General features: G+C 35.1%; 1 long non-coding RNA gene across 1 annotated transcript; it reads left to right on the top strand.

Annotated features, from left to right (window-relative positions):
• The first annotated feature begins 566 nt into the window (after window positions 1-566).
• Window positions 567-7,062, top strand: LOC130806311 (uncharacterized). The gene is made up of 4 exons (XR_009040303.1): window positions 567-1,271; window positions 1,884-1,957; window positions 5,109-6,059; window positions 6,142-7,062. It is a non-coding gene; the product is annotated as an uncharacterized LOC130806311 (long non-coding RNA).
• Window positions 7,063-9,983: the final 2,921 nt, after the last annotated feature.

Raw genomic sequence — 9,983 nt, 5'->3', positions numbered from 1 at the left:
ATTATTCCAAGAACCCCCATGTTGGTATTTTACACGGTTAATGAATAGTTGGTATTATTGTTGAAAAATTAACAAAAGATTGTATTATTCACGGTAATTTTCCTTAAAAATAAACCAACCTTTGGTCAATCCACTAAAATTAAACCTATCATTACAAAGAATATGGCATGTACCTACACTTATTTTGCCACGCTTAATTAAGTGTGGCCAACTATTTTGCAATTAGGCACACTTATTGCATTTAGGCGTGCCTATTAAGCATGGGAAAAATAATCTCACATATAAGCGTGACTATAACTCAATTAAAAATATATAAAATAGTGATAAAATCAGCCACACTAATGGATGTGGTTAAAGTTTAATTAAAAAATATGAATGTGAATATGTGACAATTAAGCCACACTAATAATATTCAATAAAAAATATAAAAAGAATGAATTCAGCCACACTAATAAGTGTGGGTACTACACTAATAAGTGTGGCTAAAGGTTAATTAATTAAAAAATATATAAAAATCAATTTAGCTTGGTTAAACACAATTGAAAAATAAAATAATGTATGCCGAATGCAATCTTTTCCATTTCCTAAATACTCCAATTTTTTTAAGGGATATTATCAATGGTACCCCTGTACTATAGCAAAATAACAATGGTACCCCAGTGTATTTCAGTGGTATCCCCCAACTATATGCTAATTACAACCGTGACACTATTAGTCAATTTTCCGTTAAGTTGCCGTTAAATGTGAAATGACCTAACCATGGTTAGTTTCTTCTTCTTCTTCTCCCCTTTTTCCTTTCCTTTTCATGCTCTCCTTCCATAGCTGCTTCATCATAGGTAGACTCAATAGTATTTAGAAAAATCTTGTAATTCTGATCACATGAAAGATTATCATAAGCATGTTCTAATCCATAATTAAGCATCCCTCTTAATCCAGCCTCATAAATCTTATATTCATGAAACTCTAGAAATGAAAGCATATTAAATCATTACTCATATGAATCTTTGAATTTCTGCCTATATTTTTTTCAATTTTACTTAAATTGGCACATAAAATTTGTTCAAGAGCATATTGAATCTTTCTTCCTTCCTCGTTCCCCCGCCCTCATTTCCTGTGTTCATTGTTGTTCTTCACTCCCCCACACCTGATTCTTTATTCCTCACTCCCTCAGTCCCTTACTTCATCTCTATTTCTTCCTCACGCGGTGTAGCCACATCCTCCTCTTTCATCTGCCTCACTCCCTCTCCGTCACGTCCTCATGCGGTAACAAGGTATGAAATCTGAATTTTTATTTTCTTTTGTTTTATTTTGGTATTATTTTGGTATAAATTTGTATTATCTTGGCTTTTACGGCTTGTTCTCTGTTTAGGGTTTGTTTTTTTGATTTTAGGGTTTGTTCTCTTTTTTGATTTAGGGTTTGATTTTGGTATTAATCTGTTTTAGGGTTTGGTTTGTTTGAATATTTGTAGTTTGCTTTTGGTATTAGCTTGTTTTAGGGTTTGGTTTGTTTGAATGGTTAGTTGATTTTGGTACTACTTTGTTTTAGGGTTTGATTTTGGTATTAATTTATAATTTGTTTGAATATTTCTTGCTTGAATAATTGATTTGTGAATAATTTTATGAGAAATGGAAGCATTTTTGTTTTATACATGTTTTTCAATATTGATGGTCTGTTAGTGTTGCTGTGCTATTGTTAGTGTTTTGGTTTTGCAAATATAAGTTCTCTATTTTTGTTTAATTATGTTGATGTGGACACTTGGAATGCTAGCATGGGAGCATTGCAGGTTCACTCTTCATTTCATTTAATTGAATTGTTAATGGCAAATAATACTTCCATTTGTTTGGAGTCCTTCTAATTACAGTGATTAATAATGATGTTACAGAGATTGGTGGAAGATAGCGACCTGGCTGAGGCGGCAGGTACATCAAGGGGCCATCTATTAGCTGAAGAATACTAGTATGTTCAAACCTCTTTTGGATTGCTTTTATTAAATTTATATTGAGTTTGTTTTGTGTTTGGTTTATTTTGTAGTGGTTTGATTAAGTGAAGTATACTAGGATGTTTCAATCTCAAACATTATGTGGTTCATTTTCGCTAACTTGTGAATTTCATTTAGTTTAAGAGTTGATGTTGGTCTTTTGGACTAGATGGGTATGTTCTGTTGATAGCTACTTTTGGTTCTCGACTTTAAATTGTTTTTTAATGGTCGTTTCATTATAGAGTGTTAATTTCTATTTGGTCATCTAAATCTTGATTAATTAGCACTAGTAGTACTCACTAGTATTTGATTTGGAATATTGATGCTAGGGATGCAAACGGGGCGGGGCGGATATTGGCGTTACCATCCCCATCCCCATCCCCATCCCCGCGGCGGGTATAATTTTTTTCTCCGTCCCCGCCCCCGCCCCGATGGGTTTGTACCTAATACCATCCCCGCCCCGCCACCCATATGGGTATCCATCCCCGTCTAATACCCATTTTACCCGCCCCACCATCCGTCAAATCCCCGCTTAATACCCATCCGTGTCACATATTTATATTCAATTATTTGGGCCTTAAAACCCATAAAACATATCCAAACTCCAAAGTCTCAAACAAAAACACATATCCAAAGTCTCAATTCAAACAAACATATATCCGAAGTCTCAAACAAACACATAATCAAAGTCTCAAACAAATATACATGTCTAAAACAAAAGTATTTGAAGTTTCAACATCAACTCAAAATCATCTAAATTAAATCAATCTAGAAGAATTTCATCACTATCAAATTTCATTTCGCATTCTTCTTCCAACTCTCCAACAATTTTAGCAAAATCCTTGTCCTTGAATTCTCCACAATCTGCAAACACAAATGTTTTTATAACCAAAATTTATCAATACATAAAAATTACACAATATTTATAGGATTAATGCTTACTTTTGAGGGCAGCCCAAATCTAATTTTGAGAACACATTAAAGCTTCAACGGCTTGAGGTAGTAGTCGACTACGATAAGGATCAAGAACTCTACCACTTGTGCTAAAAGCTGATTTGGATGGAACCGTAGATTTAGGAATACTCAAAATATCCCGTGCTACTTGTTGAAGAACGGGATATGTGCTTCCATTTGTTTTGCACCGGCGGAAAGTAGCTTATTACAATGATTGCACTCAGCCTTCTCTACCCCACCAACTCTCTTTCTCTTGAAATCATTCCAAACCGCCAAAGTGTGCTTACTTGTTATAGATAACACGTTAGGATCGGAAACAACATGTGCTGGACTTTCATACTCATCGACGCTAATAGGAGTACAACTCGCAGTAGTTGATGGGTTTGAAGCCATATTTATCTAACAAGTAAGAATTGTCTAACAATTACAAGAAAACTAAGTACATATGCCCTAAAAGGTAATAAAAGAAAAGTTAAACGCACATCATACACCAGTCAATAAAAGAATTGTCTATACACCAGTCAAGGAAAACAAAAATAAGTTTTTGCTTGTCCTTTTTGTTACTTTCCTAACATTGCAAACACACTTAAACACATCATTCCCTAGGCAACTGAAAAATCCTTTCCTCATCCAAAGGACCAGGGTCTGAAGGATGATGAATTAGAGCAACTATAGCCCTATACTAGCACATGATGACGGAGCAAACGGAGCTGGATGCAACCTTCTACAATAAAAGAATTGTCTATACTCATACTTTGTCTATACTCGAATCTCAAAGATAACGAAACACACAAGAGCATCCCTGAAAGCCATTTTGAAAACAACTAAACCTAGAAATTTCAAATGGGATCAACCAACCCTATTATCTTTTCAAAACCGTTAATTTATAAGAAGTGAATAAATTCAATTAACTAAATCCAGAATAAATGGGATCAACTAAATCCAGAATAAATTCACAAAATGAACAAAAACAACCAGGAAAACATCATCACCATTTTTTTCCAGACACATATGCTCATATGCTCTATGTAAGATGAACAATCCGATATTCATACTAACAGATACAAACTGAAAACCTTTGCAAACTTCCAGGCACAAAAACAACAATTTAAGACAAAAATAAAATACAAAAATAACAACACATATGCTCAATTTGATGCATCTAAGTTTTGGATTCATGAATTAAAAGGTTTTGTAATAAAATTTTAGTACGAAAATAGTGAGTTGTAATGAAGATCGATGATTAAAATATTTTTGAATGTAATTTTTTATTTGGGAGTTGTTAAACATCGCCACCCCTTTTCATTTTATCGCCACCCTCTATGAATTTACAAATTTGCCCTTGGAGTTTAAAAAATTACAAATTTGCCACTGGACTTAAAACTCGCTTAATAAATGTAAACATTTTTATCGCAACCCTATATATATTGAATTTTCAGACGCGTTCTTGTATGATGCACGAATTCAAACACGGTACTATCTCTCTAAAAACTCTCTAAAATGTTCTTCGGTTTTAAACAAGCTGTTTGTTGTAATCGATTAACTATGGCTAACGAAAGCGAATATGAATCGGATCCGGTACGTAAATTGTTCGATTTGAATCAGTGTATTTTTTTTTAAAAAAAAAGTCGCAAAAACTAGACGACTGGACCATGGTTCAGTCGCACAAAACTGGGCGACTAGAGCATGATTCAGTTGCACAAAACGTGCGACTAAACCATGGTCCAGTCGCAAACAGTTTTGTGTGACTGAACCATGGTCCAGTCGCCCAGTTTTTGCGATTTTATTTTTTATTTTTTATTTTTATTTACATTATTATTCTTTTTTTGTTATTATTATTATTATTATTATTATTATTATTATTATTAATATTATTATTTGTATTTTTTATTATTCTTATTATTATTATTCTTATTATTATTATTATTATTATTATTATTATTATTATTACTACTACTGCTATTATTATTATTATTATTATTATTATTATTATTATTAGTGTTATTCTTTTTTTTAGTGTTATTATTATTTTTATTTTTAATATTAATTATTTAAGTAAATTGTTAAAGTAATTTATACTTTTTATTTATTATTGAATGTTTTTATTATTAATGTTTGTATGTATAATTTGTTAATGACCTAATATATGGTTTGTTTCATATTTCAAATTTGCAGGAGTTTGAAAACTTCGGAGACAACGTAGATTACTCCGGTAGCTTTGTTACGGATAGAGAATTTGTTTCCTTAGATGAGTTACATATATGGGCCGATGCAATAGCAATAACAATTGGTTTTCAATTTACACGTGCTTCTTATAAACAAAAAGAAGGGCGTTCTAGAGCTAGTGTGTATTTAAGATGTCACCGCTATGGTAATATTAGGAGTGATTTATATAATCTAGATAATGCTGCCCAACCTGTTCTAAAAGTAGAAGTTGTGGGTGTAAATTTTTGATTGTAGCAAGTAGTCGTAAACCAGGAGAAAGACCTTGGACAGTAAGGGTGTGTCCTGGTGAAAAATGAAGATATAACCACCCGTTCTTAGTGTACAGAGATGGTCATTTAAGGGCAAATAGGATCAATGTAGATATTCGGGAACACATACGATAGTTTAGTGCAATCGGAATGCAACCGGCCTTTAGTATGACTTTTATTAGAGAAAATTTTCCTGGTTTTTTTACTAGTATGAATCAGATATATAATATAAGGCAATCAATAAGGAGAGAAGAGATGGAGGGTAGGACTCCCCTTCAACACAGTCTTTATATGGCCACAAGACTTAATTACGTGGTCTGGACAGACTTGGATATCGAAGGGGAATTGACCAAATTATTAGTTGCAAATCCTACCTCTATCCAAATGATACGTACGTAGCCGTATATTGTGTTGATAGATATAACGTACAAAATAAACAAACAAAAGTGGCCACTGTGTGAAATGATTGGAATGATGCCAACCAATCACAATTTTTTGGTTGCGTTTTGTTTGATGCGAGATGAGGCGGCTGTGTCGTATTCGTGGGTGTTGCAGGGATTGAGAGATTTTTTCGGCACAGTTCAGACTCCTAGCGTCATTGTAATCGATCGAGACGAAGGTTTATCTGCAGCTATTCGTCACGTCTTCTCAGGTAAAAAGGTTTTGTTGATTAATTTTTGTCGTTCTATCTATTGAATATGTCTTAATTACGTTTAATGTTCTGTTTAATGTAGATGTGCGACATTTGTTATGCATTTGGCATAATGCAAACGACGTTGAGAATATGGTGGACAAGTTATGTAGTAGTAAAAGAAATGAACAAGGGCAAGTATTCAGGAAAAGTAGATAGAACCCTATTGTTGAAAGTTCTACAATCGACGAATTTGAAGAAAGATGGCAAGCGATCGTGAATACCTGGTCATTTAGGAACAAAAAGGTCGTTGGTATTTAGCTGGAACTTGGATTCTACTTACAGAGAAATTTGTGCGTGCGTGGACGAATGATTGTTTGCACATGGGTAACCAGACTACCAGCAAAGTTGAAAGCCAACACTCGTCTTTCAAGTATTACCTTGGTAGCAGTAATAGCTCATTTGATACCCTGTTTAAAAGAGCACACGCACAGATTACAAATCAGCAAGCCAGGATCCGACAAGCGTTATAGGAATTCATGAATTCTGTAGCAAGGTCGATATGACAATATTTTTTTAGACCTTTATATCGCCACGTATCTATCTATGCCTTAGAGCAGCTGCAGCTTGAGCATAACCGTATATTAGAATTGGGTGATTTTGTATTTAACGAATGCAGTTGTGTACTTCAATACACCCATGGATTGCCGTGTCCTTGTTATTTATATATGTTCATCGGTTCACAAGGTGCTTTGTATGTGGATGACATTCATCATTCTAGAGTACTTTGAGATACACAGAGGTAGGAGATGACACCAACGAAGGAGTACGATACGTGAACGCCAATGACAAATAGTACTTTCAATCTCTGGTCGGTGAAGTTCTAAAATCTAATCCCGCAGTTGTACGACGATTGTCTCAAGTACTTGAGTATGAACTACAAGCTGATGGAGTTGAAATACCTGAGCCTTACGCAAGTCCACCTAGAAAGGGAAGACTAAGCACAAGCAAGACCCCGAGAAGTACATTTGAATATAGTAGATCATCTTCTCGTGGTTGAGGGTCTAGATTTTCATCTCGCGGGACATCCAGTGGCAGGTCTAAAGCATGTCTTTCCCGGGGGTTCATTTCAGCAACAAGAGGCAGTCCAATGGAGCGAATCAATTCGGCCATTCATTGAGAAACTGAAAAACAAAAAAGGAAAAAGGGTGTGAATAAGATATAAAACAACATTCAAATAACACAAAGACATAAGAAAAAACAAATAAATGAAAAAACTAACGTATTCAGCTCTGCTTTTAGATGGACCAAAGACACCTCGACCTGTCGCACTGTCTGCTTCGGCAAATACACCTCGGCGATATCAAAGCAAGTGATACCCCCGATGAAGGTAGTGCGTGGGTGTTCATTCATTAATGCTCTTGGAGCAGTCAAGTACGGAGTCCATTCCACCTGCACACAAAGACAAGATAACATAAAAATAATTTAAAATTAAAATAACATGCATAAGAAAGTGTGATGTGATGTACAATACTTGAGTTTCCGTCATGGAGTCAAGTATGATACGACAGTCCCTCAGCCTGTTCACCTCACGACATAGCTTTGACGTGGACCACATCTTCGCCCTAGTCTTATTAGGCACGTCTGCTCGGCGAGGATGAGGGCGGAAAGTGGGAAGTACTCATAGATCCATGTCTGGAGCAATGTCAGGCAACCCGCAATGGTCTTGCAACCAGCTCTAGATGCCATTCCCAGCTGCCGATACATATAGGCCAAGGTCACCGCACTCCAGGCGATCTCATCCTGATTGATGTTCACGACAAGTATCGGATGAGGTCGCATGACGGTTCTGGTCTTATCCGCCAGCAGGGTAGAGCTGATAATAGCCATGTAGTAGGCTGTCGACTGGGTATCCATGGCCTGGAACCTATGACACAGTTGCATCACTTCAGCAATGTTGACGCAGCCACTAGTGAATACACCTTTTCGCCGTAGCTCGGACATGGGCTCCCCGAATAGATTGGGGATACCGACTTGCCACTCCACCTTAGAAGGCTCGGCCGGTAGAGAACCTTCAATAGCAATGCCCAATATGCGTTGCACGTCGTGCAACATAATCGTTATCACCCCCCATGGCATGTGGAAGGTATTCGTATCCGGCTGCCACCTCTCCAAGAAGGCAATATCAAAGCACAATCGATGTGCTGGTGCATAATGTACGGCAGACGGCCTAGGGAAGTAGTAGGTAGAATATCATACAACGAATCGCTTATATCCCTCAGTCCGATGATGGCCTCCAATGGCCTCTTCCTACTACGGCATTCTAGAAATGGAGGCGTACGCTCGAAGCCGTCAAAAATAAGTTTAGCTATGTGCCCGCCATAGCTAGGTATCAGGTGTGTATCTGTGGGCCCCCGGACTGGGGCGATGTGACTAACCAGTTCGTGCAAGCGGACTGTGAGCGCCTGCTCCCCCATGACGGCTCATTATCGACGAATCTACGTCCGGTGCGCTTAGATGCGCCTGAAAAATTAGGGCCGGCACGTGTGAATCTCCCGTCGGACCCCGGACAACAGTCTACTCCACTGGGCGAACAACGTCGACTAGGTAGTCAACATCATCATCATCATCATCACTAGAAACCCCCAACTAATCTGGAGGCTGCTAGCCTAGTCATCAAAAGGAGTATGCACTAGGTTCAGCGCACTCGACCGTTGGGCTACACTGTATCTGGCAACCTCTTCCTGCTTCGCCCCCCTAGCAGAACCCGTTACCTTTTTCTCATGAGGGTCCCCTCTTAGCAGCGTAGGCCTACAGCTATTACCGCTCAATAAGTGTCTAAAATAACCCTTTCTTTTTCCTTGATTACCAGCCATTTACTACAATTTTTTATTATTTAATTAAATATTAATAATAAATGAACATAATCAAACGTTATAATTAACCACATAAACATAAAACAATAATTAATTACCAATAATAATATTTAACTAATCACTATCAACAAATATAATGTTACAACATATTTATTATTATTATTATTATTATTATTATTATTATTATTATTATTATTATTATTGTAATTAATTTTCTAAATTGGCAATAATCATAATAATAATAACAATATTAACAAAAATAATAACATTAATAATAATCATAACAATAATAACACAAACAATAATAATAATAATAATCATAACACTAATAACAAAAATAATATTTAAAAAAAATTAAAGGAAAATTTACTAACATTAACAATAACAACATCACCAACAATAATAATAAAAAGAATATTCAAAAGAATATAAAAAAGTTAACAATAATAATAATAATAATTATTATTATTATTATTATAATAATTATATTTAAAATAATAAATTAATAATTAAAACAAAAATAAAAATTTAATAATAATGGTAATAACAATCACAATAATAATAATAATAATAATAATAAATAATAATAACAGTAATAATAATAATAATAATAATAATAATTATTATTATTATTATTATAATAATAACAATAATAATATAAATAAAATTAATAATAATTATTCATAAAAAAACGAAAAAAATAAAAAATAAAAAAATAAAATAACCGGTTGCAGGAAAAACCGCGAGCCAATCACGGCTGAGTCGCAGGAAAAACCGCGGCTAGACCGCGGTTTTCCTGCGACTCAGCCGCGGTTGGCTCGCTGTTTATCCTGCGACTAACACTTTTTTTTTGTTTTTTTTTTTTATAAAAAATTTGAAATAATACGATTCGAAAAAAAAATTACCTCGATTAATTGTTTGCGGATTGAACTTCTTAGTTTATGCTCCAAAATTTTTATGTTGTAAGTTTGGTTTTTGAGTGTGATAAGAGAAGTTTTTAGTGAGATTGGAATATATATAGGAAATTTTAAGTCCAGTGGCAAAATCGTAAGTTTTTGAAAATTCAGGG

This window comes from Amaranthus tricolor, chromosome 1 (genome assembly GCF_026212465.1).
Source record: "Amaranthus tricolor cultivar Red isolate AtriRed21 chromosome 1, ASM2621246v1, whole genome shotgun sequence".
NCBI classification, from domain to species: domain Eukaryota; kingdom Viridiplantae; phylum Streptophyta; class Magnoliopsida; order Caryophyllales; family Amaranthaceae; genus Amaranthus; species Amaranthus tricolor.
The sequence above is the reverse complement of the archived record's forward strand: the minus strand, read 5'-3'. Positions and strand labels throughout refer to the sequence as shown.